The sequence below is a fragment of the Hordeum vulgare genome, chromosome 7H (assembly GCF_904849725.1).
Source record: "Hordeum vulgare subsp. vulgare chromosome 7H, MorexV3_pseudomolecules_assembly, whole genome shotgun sequence".
Lineage (NCBI taxonomy): Eukaryota > Viridiplantae > Streptophyta > Magnoliopsida > Poales > Poaceae > Hordeum > Hordeum vulgare.
In genome coordinates, this window is record NC_058524.1 from 547030162 (window position 1) to 547045082 (window position 14921).

Below are 14921 nucleotides of genomic sequence, written 5' to 3' on the forward strand. Positions count from 1 at the left end.
GGAATATCAATTTCATCGCAATTTCTTCGCGATCAAAGTCCTCAAGTTAAGACCAAATTCTTCAGCCTAAGACATTCATTTTTAGGGGTCTATATTCATCATATAACTCAAACTCCTCAGCGACTTATAGAGCTTGTGTACACTTATAAACACATTAGTCACTTAACCTATAAGTCTTCAAACCACCAAAATCACTAAGGGCACTAGATGCACTTACATAAACTCTCTAAACTTCTCCCCCATTGGAACCGATTGCCAAAATGGACAAAAAGTTTAGAAAGCCAATATAGTAGGTGGTCCTCCAAAAAGTGTGTACTTCTCAACAATAGTGCAAAGAAATACACAAATACAATGATAAACGTTGGAGGAAAACGAACTATATCGAGGACCCAAATATTGCAAGAAGGATCGTATGTCACAAAGACATACAAACGAGAGAAGCACACAATCAAAAGATACCAATAGGAACAAGCAATCATATGGTCCTTCGAACCACATGAATAAAAGATATTATGATAAGGACAATAGTGTGTTTTATCAAAACTAGAGAAGCTCCCATGATTTGTGCACTAGTAAGATTTTTTTTGTATTTGATACAAGTGCACAAAATAGGATCGTTGCTCCCACAAAATTAATAGAAGCACACAACAAGTGCAAGAAAATAGATTAGACAATAAGTATATCACTTGCACAAAACATATGGTTTGAGAAAAATGTAAAAGAGGCAACTTAAGAGTAGGCTCAACCAAAATGATGTGTGTGAGTCATGGCAAGGCACTTGAGAAGACTAAGGTGAGGATGAGCATTACTCATCAATATAGTCTTGAAGAAATAAGAACAAAGTTCAAGACATATCCTTCCCCCACACACACTACTGGAAAATAGGTTCACAAGCTTACTAATACACAAATTGAGAACCAACGCTTGTGACAACCCATGGTGAAGAAAGGAAATAATAACCTTGTCAAGAGAAGGGATACCAACCAATCTCAACACCCTTTTCAAGACAGGTATGGGGAAAATTAATCTTCACCACCAACGAGTGCATCAAGATGCAAGGATAAAAGATCCACACTCAAGACAAATCCTTTCACGAGGCCACCAAAAACTGAAAAAGGAAATGCAACGGTGGACGTGAAAGAAAAGAGGATATCAAGTAGATATGTAACTTCTCTCATGTGTAAAAGATTATAGGTAGAAGAAAATCATGATGATATATATCCACAAAGAATGATGTACACTGCTACTGCAACAAAAGACCTTCCAACGGCGCCAGAAACAAGCGTGCTGACGAGAGACTATTCTTGTCTTAATTCTCCTCAGCAACGGCACCACGAATCCTTCTGCTACGGCTACGCCTTTAGGGACTTCCTAGGAAAATATGCAAAGGATTCCCCCGTGGCCTTGGAGCCTTGTGTTGGTGTTCCCTCGAAGCGGAAAGGGTGATGTAGCACAGCGGCGGTAAGTATTTCCCTCAATTTTGAGAACCAAGTTATCGATCCAGTGAAGGAGTATCACAAGTGCCTGCACAAACACAAACAGCTTGCTCCCAATGCTATGAAGGGGTTGTCAATCCCTTATAGATTGTTTGCCAAGTGAGAACTGAAAGCACCAAAGTTACAAAGCAAAGTAAAAGCGAAAATGGAAACAATAGGTGTGAATAGACCCGGGGGCCATAGTGTTCACTAGTGGCTTGTCTCATGAAAGCAAGTAGACGGTGGGTGAACGAATTACTGTCGAGCAATTGATAGAACCGCGCAAAGTCGTGACGTCATCTATGGCAATAATTATATCTATAGGCATCACGTCCAAAACAAGTAGACCGATACTTTCTGCATCTACTACTATTATTCCACACGTCGACCGCTATCCAGCATGCATCTAGTGTATTAAGTCCAAAAGAACAGAGTAACGCCTTAAGCAAGATGACATGATGTAGATGGACAATATCATATCTACGACAAAGCCCATCTTGTTACCCTTGATGGCAACTACACGATGTGTGCCTTGTTGCCCCTACTGTCATTGGGAAAGGTCACCACACGGTAAGAACCCAAAACCAAGCACTTCTCCCATTGCAAGAATCATAGATCTAGTTGGCCAAACAAAACCCAAGACTCAGAGAGACTTACAAGGATATCAAATCATGCATATAAGAAATCAGCAAAGACTCAAATATATATCATAGATAATCTGATCACAAATACACAATTCATCGGATCTCGACAAACACACCGCCAAAGAGGATTACATCGGATAGATCTCCATGAAGATCATGGAGAACTTTGTATTGAAGATCCAAGAGAGAGAAGAAGCCATCTAGCTACTAACTACGGACCCGTAGGTCTGAAGTGAACTACTCACGAGTCATTGGAGGGGCGATGATGTTGATGTAGAAGCCCTCCAACTCCAAAGTCCCCTCCGGTAGGGCACCGGGAAGGGTCTCCAGATGAGATCTTGCGGAAACGGAAGCTTGTGGCGGCGGAAAAGTGTTTTCGTGGATTCTCTGATTTTTTTTCTATATTTTAGGGAATATATAGGCGAACGAGCTAGGTCAGGGGGGTGCCAGGGAGGCCACAAGCCTGCTAGCCGCCCCCCTGGTGGCAGCTACAGGGCTTGTGGGCTCCTGGTAGCTCTCCTGGCTTGGCCCTCAAGCCCCCTGATCTTCTTCCGTTCGGGAAAAATTTATTTCGGGGATTTTATTCCGTTTGGACTCCGTTCCAAAATCAGATCTGAAAAGAGGCAAAAACATAGAAAAAACAGGAACTCGCACTTGGCACTGAATTAATAAGTTAGTCCCAAAAAGATATAAAAGGGACATAAAACATCCAAAGATGACAAGATAACGGCATGAAACCATAAAAAATTATAGATACGTTTGAGACGTATCAAGCATCCCCAAGCTTAACTCCTGCTCGTCCTCGAGTAGGGAAGTGATAAAGAATGAATTTTTGATGCTTTCATGCTACCTAGCATAGATGTCCTTTGTAACTCCTCTTATGTGATGTGAATGTTGAGATCCATTAGATTCAAAACAATAGTTTGCTATTGACGTGGAAACAATAATAATTCAAGCAAACCAGCAAGGTAATTATGAACTTTCAAAATAACAAGGCCAAAAGAAAGTTATCCCTACAAAAGCATATAGTCTGGCTATGCCCTATCATCATTGCACAACGAATTTAAATCATGCACAACCCCGGTATTGGCCAAGTAATTGTTTTCACACCTTCACTTTCTCAAACTTTTTCAACTCTCACGCAATACATGAGCGTGAGCCATGGTTTTAGCACTATAAGTGGTGTGGAGTGTGATGGAGGTTGCAAGACAAACAAGGAGAAGATGGTCACATTAACTAGGCATATCAATGAGCTGTGGAGATGCTCATCAATAGATATCAATGTGAATGAGTAGGGATTGCCATACAAATGATGCACTAGAGCTACGAGTATGTGAAAGCTCTTAAAGAAAACTAGTGGGTGTGCATCCAACTTGCTTGCTCACGAAGACCTAAGGCAAATTTGAGGAAGCCTATCATTGGAATATACAAGCCAAGTTATGTAATGAAAATTTCCCACTAGCTATATGGTGGTGACAAAACGAGAGATTCTCAATCATGAAGATCATGGTGCTTAATAAGCACAAGTGTGGAAGGTTAGTAGCATTGTCCATTCTCTCTTTTTCTCTCATCATTTTTTTGGTGGGCTCTTTGGCCTCTTTTTATATATTTTTTTTCTATTTTGGTGGGCATCTTTGGCCTCTTTTATTCCCTCACATGGGACAATGCTCCATCAATGATGATCATCACACTTTCAACTCAAAACTTAGAGCAACGATGACTCTATATGGAATGCCTTCGGTAGTGTACCGTGACAATGATCTAGCATGGCATAGACATTAATGGAAACATCATGCTAGCTATCTTACGATCATGCAATGGCAATGTAGAAGTGGTGGCACATGTCATGGTGGTAGTTGCATGGCAATATATCTCGGAATGACTTTGAAAAGGCCATAGTAGGTAGGTATGGTGGCTGTTTTGAGGGAGGCTAATGGTGGGTTTTGTGCACCGGCGAAAGTTGCACGGCACTAAGATGATAGTGATGGTGGAAGGTGAAAGTGCATCTAAACCATGGACTCAACATTAGTCATGAAGAACTCATATACTTGTTGCAAAAGTTTTAGCAGTAATCGAAACAAAGCATTCAACGCATACTCCTAGGGGAAGGGTTGGTAGGTATAAACCATCGCGCGATCTCGACCGCCACGCAAAGGATGACAATCAATAGACTAATCATGCTCAGATTTCATCACATAGTGGTTCACCATACGTGCATGCTACCGGAATCACTAACTTCAACACAAGTATTTCTAGATCCACAACACCTTACTAGCATGACTTCAATATTACCATAACCACAACTCAAAACTTGTTGAGATGAATCAAACTTCTCTAACTATTCAATGCACATGAAGGTGGAAGTTTTCGTATCCCTTTGGATAACTACCCCTTTTGAGACTACTTTCATAGCATAGATCAACTACCAAGCCATGCACCGCTGTGCTCTAAAAGATATAAGTGAAGTACATAGAGCAAAATCAACTAGCTCAAAAGATATAAGTGAAGCACATGTGAGCTGAATTGTCTACCAAAGGATATAAGTGAAGCTCGACAAAATCACGGTGAGTGCATGTATCTCTCTCTAGGTGTGCAGCAAGGATGATTGTGACACAACAAAAATAAAAGACACCTATGATACAAGACGCTCCAAGCAAGACACATAACATGTGGTGAATAAAAATATAGCCCCAAGTAACGTTACCGATGGATTGAAGATGAAAGAAGGGATGTCTTCCCGGGGCATCCCCGAGCTTAGGCTTTTACGGCATCCTTGAATCTCTTGGGGTGCCTTGGGCATCCCCAAGCTTGAGCTCTTGCCACTCTTTATCTTTTTGTCCATAAGAACTTCACCCAAAACTTGAAAACTTCACAACACGAAACTTAAACAGAAACTCGTGATAACATTAGTATAAGAAAGCAAACCACCACTTCCTTAGGTACTGTAGAAAACTTAAATTCTACTTATGTTGATGTTGGGTTACTGTATATTCAATCTTCCATAGCTAATACCCCCCGATACTATCCATAGTTTCATCAAAATAAGCAACCAACACAACAAAAACAGAATCTGTTAACAGCAGACCGGTCTGTAGCAATCTGTATACTTCGTATACTTCTGGTACTTCAAAAATTCTGAAACATTACGACAGTCTGAAGAATTTGCGTAGAAATCAGCAGAAAAAAGAATCAACTCAAAATCTCTTATAGAAAAAAACAAAAAAAAATCGTGAGCAGAAAGTTTCTGTCTTTTCCAGCATGACCAAACGATCATCCCCAAGACTAATCATAACGGTTTTGCTTGGCACAAACGCAAAAAGAAACACAAAAAACACAATCATAACAGAACTATGAAAGTGTGGAAAACACAAAACAAAAAGAAAAAGGATAGATCCGTTGGGTTGCCTCCCAACAAGCGCTATTGTTTAACGCCCTTAGCTAGGCATTGATAAATCAATGATGCTCACACAAAAGACAAGAATTGAAGCACAACGAGAGCATCATAAAGCATGTGAAAATCACATCTAAGTCTAACATACTTCCTATGCATACGCATTTTATAGGAAAACGGATTGTCAAGACAACCAATAGTTGCCACAAGCAAGGAAGAAGAAAGAGACAATAGCAATCTCCATATAACGAGAGGTAATTTGGTAACATGAAAGTTTCTACCACAATATTTTCCTCTCTCATAGCAATTACACGTGGGATCATATTCGAATTCAACAATGTAACTATCACAAAGGATATTCTTTTGATCCACATGCATGCAAAGTTGACGCTCTTCAAAAATAGTGGGATGATCATCTAAAGTCATGACTTCTCCAAACCCACTTTCAACAATATTGCAAATATCATATTCATCATGAGGCTTAAACATATTTTCAAGATCGTAAGAAAAATCATCGCCCCACTCATGATCATTGCAACAAGTAGTGGACAAAGCAAAACTAGCATCCCCAAGCTTAGGGTTTTGCATATTCTTAGCATGATTGTCACTAATAGAATTTATAGTGAAACCATTGCAATCATGCTTTTCGTCCAACGAGCCCTCGTGAATCTCTTCATGAATTTCTTCATCGCGATTTTTAGATTCACGCATCTCAAGCAAAACTCCATAGAGAAAGTCAAGTGCACTCAACACACTAGCAATTGGTTCCACATACGTGGATCTCTTAAAGAGATTAGCAAGTGGGTGAGGATCCATATCACTGGATTTCACCAAGCGAAGATGCAAGCATAATGAAGGCACATGACAACACAAGAAAACAGAAAGCAAGCGAGAGAAAAGGGCGAACGAAAAAGGCAAACGAAAAGGCGAACGAAAAAGGCAAATGAAAACGGCAGATGTGAAGTGGGGGAGAGGAAACGAGAGGCAACTGGCAAAAAAAAAATTAATGCAAGAGATGAGTTTGTGAGACCTACTTGGATAGATCTCTCCTTCCCCGGCAATGGTGCCAGAAATACTTCTTGCTACTGCAACAAAAGACCTTCCAACGGCGCCAGAAACAAGTGTGCTGACGGGAGACTATTCTTGTCTTGATTCTCCTCAGCAACGGCACCAGGAATCCTTCTGCTAAGGCTACGCCTTTAGGGACTTCCTAGGGAAATATTCAAAGGATTCCCCTGTGGCCTTGGAGCCTTGCGTTGGTGTTCCCTCGAAGCGGAAAGGGTGATGTAGCACAGCGGCGGTAAGTATTTCCCTCAGTTTTGAGAACCAAGGTATCGATCCAGTGAAGGAGTATCACAAGTGCCTGCACAAACACAAAGAGCTTGCTCCCAATGCTATGAAGGGGTTGTCAATCCCTTATAGATTGTTTGCCAAGTGAGAACTGAAAGCAACAAAGTAACAAAGCAAAGTAAAAGCAAAAGTGGAAACGATAGGTGTGAATAGACCCGGGGGCCGTAGTGTTCACTAGTGGCTTCTCTCATGAAAGCAAGTAGACGGTGGGTGAACGAATTACTGTCGAGCAATTGATAGAACCGCGCAAAGCCGTGACGTCATCTATGGCAATGATTATATCTATAGGCATCAGGTCTAAAATAACTAGACCGATACTTTCTGCATCTACTACTATTATTCCACACGTCCACCGCTATATAGCATGCATCTAGTGTATTAAGTCCAAAAGAACAGAGTAATGCCTTAAGCAAGATGACATGATGTAGATGGACAATCTCATATCTACGACAAAGCCCATCTTGTTTCCCTTGATGGCAACTACATGAAGTGTGCCTTGCTGCCCCTACTGTCACTGGGATAGGTCACCACACGGTAAGAACCCAAAACCAAGCGCTTCTCCCATTGCAAGAATCATAGATCTAGTTGGCCAAACAAAACCTAAGACTCAGAGAGACTTACAAGGATATCAAATCATGCATATAAGAAATCAGCAAAGACTCAAATATATATCATAGATAATCTGATCACAAATCCAAAATTCATCGGATCTCGACAAACACACCGCCAAAGAGGATTACATCGGATAGATATCCATGAAGATCATGGAGAACTTTGTATTGAAGATCCAAGAGAGAGAAGAAGTCATCTAGCTACTAACTACGGACCCGTAGGTCTGAAGTGAACTACTCACGAGTCATTGGAGGGGCGATGATGTTGATGTAGAAGCCCTCCAACTCCAAAGTCACCTTCGGCAGGGCACCGGGAAGGGTCTCCAGATGAGATCTCGCGGAAACGGAAGCTTACGGCGGTGGAAAAGTGTTTTCGTGGATTCCCTGATCTTTTCTGTATTTTAAGGAATATATAGGCGAAGGAGCTAGGTCACGGGGGCGCTAGGGAGGCCACAAGCCTGCTAGCCCCCCCCCCCTGGGTGGCGGCTACAGGGCTTGTGGGCCCCATGTAGCTCTCCTGGCTTGGCCCTCAAGCCCCCTCATCTTCTTCCGTTCGGGAAAATTTATTTCGGGGATTTTATTCTGTTTGGACTCCGTTCCAAAATCGGATCTGAAAAGAGCCAAAAACACAGAAAAAACAGGAACTGGCACTTGGCACCGAATTAATAAGTTAGTCCCAAAAAAGATGAAAAAGGTACATAAAACATCCAAAGATGACAAGATAACAGCATGAAACCATCAAAAATTATAGATACGTTTGAGACGTATCATACACACGAAATGGTACAAGAAGGAACAAACAAGATATCCAAAAGGAAGTCATAAATATACCAATAAGATCTTTGCTTGAAAGCATAGCACGTGGCCTAATATTTTCTTGTTGTACAATATGAAATTCCAACTTATGAACATCAAAGACATCCCAACTAGCAATAAGACATCATTGTTCGGATGCTTTGAGGAAGGAAACGAGTACCACAAGAACGAATCAAGAAATTCATGCCATGATGCAACCTACGAAAGATTGGATGCAAGAAATGTATGCATAAAGTAGATAGTTGTTACCAAGATAGCACTGGATTGCTGTAGTAGATAGTTGTTCGTTGATCATCCTAACTTGGCTCCAATAAGCACATGGTGTTAACACCTTCCTTGTACGTGAGCCGAGCATCCAATGCCTCTCCAATTGTTCCTAGAACAACAACACAAACAAAATGGTACCCAAACTCATTGGGACCAAAGAGTTAGAAAACCAGCAATACATAGGACAAACTCCACATAAATATGTGCATATAGATATGAAATTGAATTTCATGCACACTTTAGCCAATTTATGACAAAGTGGAGTTTCCCCTATATATCGGGTCAAGGAAAGAAAGCATGCAAAAGAAACTATATGTATATAGTAAATATGCATGCTCAAGGCATTCAAAAATCAAATGAACACATAGTTGATAAGACACCAAAAGACAAGGTATCAAGTGAAAATAAAATACCAAACGAAAAATTATCACTTGAAGGATACCAATTAAAAGATACATCAAAGAATGATATCCATTGACACATGCCACACAAAAGGAAACAAGATACCAATTGAGGGAAAACGAACACGAGGTATCTAGTTTCCAAAAGAGAGCTAGGTTCCAAACAAACCAAACCCTCTACAAATTTTCATGATGGCACAAAGCACCATAAAGAGCATGACTTGCCTCCAATCAACACACACTTGATGGGGATCAAAAGATTTTATGATAGACGTATAAAGAGCGTGTTCCAAAGAAAATAGGATAGCTCCCCCAAGGGATGTGCAATAGATAGAATTTTCATTTGAATACAAAATGCACAAGATGGTATCATCACTTTATCTATATTTGTAGAAACACAAGACATGTTCAAACCAATCCACAAGAGGCAAGGAAGACAAACGATACATAAAATCCAATGTAAAGATGATTAGCAATTTCTACCACATGAAGGGAATACCAATTGTCAAAGGACAAGAAGTATTTGGAAACAATTTCCATTGGTAGATTGCAAAAATATCCAACGTCATCTTTACTCCTAAAATGCAACCAAATGGCACTTGTAGAGCTAACATGCCACCTAGGAACAAGATAACTTACAATATCAACACTAAGTGGCAATACCTCAAATACACACATTTTCTACGCTTGTAATATGCACATAGCATATTACTCCCCCATAATGTGATAACCTAACATTATTAAAAAGTGGCAAATAAAACCCAACAAGAGATAGTTAATGGACCGTTTAGAATCTGAATTTCTCGTGAGCAGGACATACAAGATAGAGACAAGATAAACTTGTAATATCAATACTAAGTGGTATTACTCATGTATACACATTTATAGGATTGTGAGGTGCGCGGAGCACATCACTCCACCACAGTGGGATAATCCATTAATCTCTCAAAAGAGCAAACAAAGATACAAACAAGATGCAAAGAGGCTCAATACAAGACTCACATGTACATGATGTGCAAACCAATATACACATACTTGATTACTCAAGATAAGAAAGTTGGAAGCACAACATATACAAACATATGCATGGTACAAAACCACATTATGCAAAGAGGAAAGTAACTAACAATGTAACCAATTTAAGTACAAGTTACCGTAAGGAGGCACATTGGATATAAGATAGAAACTCGATAATCCAAATGACTTGACTTTATAAAATATGAATTATGAAGGTCCCTTAATTCTTCAAGATGAAACCAAGTCTCCAATGTCCTTCACGATCACCTATTGATCAAGTTTGAGATTGTTGGTCCCCAACCACGTTGGGTCCTAAGATGTTAGTCGCAATAGGCTTGGCTACCCAAATGGTTCTTTTCTTGACACCACTTTGAGTACCAACAAACTTGGCAAACAGATTGCCAACCTTATCCTTCCGAAGAGAATAGATATCATCAATAATGATTGGGTTGGATAAATTACCTCTCGTGCAAGGAGAAGCGAAGTGACCCTTCTCACAACATAAGTAGCAACATCTACCCTTTACTTTCTTCCCAATTGACTTCTCATCTTGAGGAATGTTGGCTTGGGTCTTCTTGGGAAGAGGCCTTTCTTCAACTTGAAGTTGAGTATGTGATTGAACTTGTGGCCACCTCCCTTGTTGCTTGTGACTTTGGGGCTTCTTCTTTAATGGGCAAGATCTAACATGGTGCGCTTCAATGTTGCACTTGAAGCAAACAATCTTGGCAGAATTCTTGACTTGTTCTTGGCCCTTCTTCTTGAAGCTTTTGGACTTGTTCTTCTTGTTAGAGTTGAACCCAAGCCCACCTTTGTCAATTGGGGATTTTTGCCCACACGAGATATTGTTGAGTGTGGACATCCCTTCCTGACTCTTTTCCAAATCTTTCTTCAATGAAGTGACTTGGGCCTTGAGCTCTTCGATTTTCTCTACATGGTTAGTATAAACACAAGTACTAAAGGAAGTATAAGCTTCATTGCTAGAGCAACAAGGCAAGGAAAGTAACTCATCACAAGATGTAGCAACATTATGAGTAGATGAATTACGAGGACTAGCACATGGCAATACAGCATTTTGACTAGAAGTAGTGCTAATGTCCACATGAGGATTACTTGATGTTACCTTGGTAGTAGTAGCCTCATGAGCTAATTTTAGCACATTATGGGATACTAGAAGATCATCATGAGAGCGTGTGAGCATTACATGACTTTCTTCCAATTTCCCATAATTGCTAGATAGAAACTCAAGTTGAGCCCTTAGCTCAACATTATCCTTTAAAATGGATGCTTCACAAAAAATAGAGTTAGTAGCACAAGCATCATTATTAACAATACGAGGATAAGGCAACTTGGCAAGCTCTTTAGCATATGACACTTCAAGTTGAGCATGAGACTCATTGAGTTCGATGAGCGAACTCTTAATAGCCCTTGAGCCATTTTTGAGGTGCTCATAGTCCTTAAGGAGTTTAGCATGTGCAACTTCAAGATTGTCATTTTTAGTTCTAAAATCATTAGCCACCTCGAGAGCTCTATCATGAGATTCCTTTAATCTAGATAATTCTAGAGCAAAGGTCTCCTCAAGATATTCCTTGATGGTTTGTTCATTTTCAAGAGCTTGAGATAGCTCCACGATCTCATTAGCGTAATCACGCTCATGACCTTCCATTCTCTCCATGGTGGCCTCATGCTCCTCGAGATGAGCTTCCAACTCCTAAATATATTTCTTGCCCTCAGTGGAAATAGACATGATTTCCATGAAGTTGGAACAAGCAAGTTTATTCTTATAAAGAGATTTAAAAATCATTTCACCCTTAATTTTTAAGGATGCAATGTCATCACTCTCTTCTCTTTATCCTCATCCTCATTATCATCAACATCATCATCATGAGATATATTGGGATTCAAAGTAGGAGATACCTTTGAAGCCTTAGCCATAAGGAAAAAGTGAGAAACAATAGATGATGATGTGGGATCCCTTGAAGCATCATTTAAGGCCACATCTTGTTCCATGGAGTGATGGATTTCTTCTACATTGTTAGCACAACAACTTGAGGAAATAGATACATTTTTATCATGGCAACAAGATATAGAAAGCATATCATCATGAGATTTAGTCAAGCAGTTTTTACATGATACGCACGGACTATCAACACAAGCATGTAAAAAATTTAGAGTGCTTAAAGTGTTAACGCCCAAAGATGAAGCATTGCAATAATATAGTGATGAAGGATCATCAACAATAAGCCCACTATCGTCATGGCAATGGTCTCCACTACTCACCATATCATTATCTTGTGGCAATCCGCATGTAGGTGAAGTAGATGAAGTTGAGAAGACCACACGACCAGAGGTGGAGGGAGAACAATCATTCCCACAAATCTTGGGCATACCATATTTATCTTAAAGCTTTGTCCACAACTCATGAGCATCCCAAAATGGCATGAATTGAAATATATCTACATTGCTCAAAGCATCAAAAAGCACATTAGAAACTTGAGCATTGAGATAAGAGTTTTTCTCATCCTCTAAAGATATATTTTGAGAATCCTTTGGAGGAGAAAAACCCATATCTACAATCCCTTCCGAATTTGGGTCCATGACCCTAAAGTGATTAAGCATGCGAATTATCCAAACATCAAAATTTGTGCCATCGAAACTAAGTGTATCAGAGAATCCTAAACCCCTAGTCGACATCCTTACTCTCTAGGTGGTTCAACCTAATAAAGAGAGGCTTAGCTCAGATACCAATTGAAAGGACGTGGATGTCGCATAGAGGGGAGGATAAGCGCTTTAAAATAATTACGGTTTAGGCTTGAACAAATGCGGAATAAAACTAACGTTTAATTTGTCAAGCACAAAACCTTAAACAACTAGGCTCACCTATGTGCACCAACAACTTATGCTAAGCAAGATAAACAACTAAGTGATAGCAAGATATATGACAAGAAACAATATGGCTATCACAAAGTAAAGTGCATAAGTAAAGGGTTCGGGTAAGAGATAACCGAGGCACGCGGAGACGACGATGTATCCCGAAGTTCACACCCTTGCAAATGCTAATCTTCGTTTGGAGCGGTGTGGAGGCACAATGCTCCCAAAGATGCCACTAAGGCCACCGTAATCTCCTCATGCCCTCGCACAATGCAAGATGTCGTGATTCCACTAAGGGACCCTTGAGGGCGGTCACCGAACCCATACAAACAAGGTTGGGGCAATCTCCACAACTTAATTGGAGGCTCCCAGCAACACCACGAAGCTTCACCAAAATGGCATATGGCTTCGAGGTGACCACAAATGCTCGGGGCAATCTCCACAACTTAATTCGAGACCCCGACACTTGCCCGGAGCTTTACACCACAATGATTGAGCTCCCACGCAACACCAAGCTTCTAGGGGTACCAAGTACCCAAGGGTAATACGCTTCTCAACTTCTCACTTCCACGTATCACCCTGGAGAACTCAAACCGATGCAACTAATGCAATGGAAAGAACACACGAGGTGGTCAAGTCCCTCACACTAAAATCCCTCCACAACAACAAAAGCTATGGAGAAATATGAGAGGAAGAATAAGGAGCTCACAAAGAACTCCAAGATCAAGATCCAAGGGGTTCACCTCACATAGAGGAGAACGTGATTGCTAGAGATGTGGATCTAGATCTCCTCTCTCTTTTCCCTCAAGAACTAGCAAGAATCATTGGAGGGATTGAGAGTTAGCAAGCTCTAAGAAGGTCAACAATGGGGGAAGAACACGAGCTCAACCGATAGATAAGGTCCAATGGGGAAGAAGACTTCCTTTATATAGTGGGGGAACGAATCCAACTGTTACCCCCACTCACAGCCCGACTGGAGCGGTACTACCGCTGCTCGGAGCAGTACTACCGCTCCCACAACATCCAAGGGAGCGGTAGTAAAAAATTACTAGCGTTCCGGGGGCGGTAGTACCGCTCGCAGGAGTGGTACTACCGTGGATACTGAAACTTCCCTAACTTTCGCATACGAACTCCGAATCGAGCAAACTCAAGCTTGTTGAATTCAGAACGACAAGAGCTATCAAACAACGACATAAAATATTAATAACATGTAGTATGAAAATGCCAATGATATAGAGAAGTGAGACCTCTATGAATGAAGAACCGGCAAAAATTCCAACATCAAAAACATCATAGAAGATGCATATGGACACCGTTTTCGATGAACTCGAGCTTGTCATGAATATGACCATAAGCTCTAAAAATCACAAAGAGAAACACCAAACAAGAACCAAGAAATATGATGCAAGGATGCAAATGGTTTGAGCTCTCAACGAACGATACGATCAAGCTACTCACTTGAGAACCCCCCTTGACAGTACGGCAATCTATCCTTAAATAGAAAACCTATCAAGGGCAAACCTATACCTTGCACCTAGTCCTCTTGAGCTAGATCATGATGATCTTGGCTTCCTCATGATGGACAACCTTTCTTGATTGCATTGGTTTGACGAAGACTAGTTGATTGCTCCCCCATACTCACTATGGGTGAGCCACTCTTCAGCACATCTTCACAAGTCCATTGCCACCACAATGGACGGCAAGCTTCAAGCATGATATCTTCGTGATGCTCCACTTGAACTTGCACACCGCAATCTTGATGACGATCACCACTTGATGTCATCTTTCATAGGTTGAATGAGATCTTCCTCTTGACGCAAACCCATGGAGACACACCTAACCCCACATAGAACTCTCACAAGGACCATGGGTTAGTACACAAAAGCGTTATGGACAATGCTTACCATACCATGGGATCACTTGATCCCTCTCGGTACATCTTGTACACTTTGTGTGTTGATCATCTTGATTTACTCTTTGCTTAGTCTTGATCAACCTTGTGTCTTTATGACCAATTTTTGGATAATACCTTGAATACCACCTTGGTCATCATATAAACTCCTTGACACCAACAGATGGAC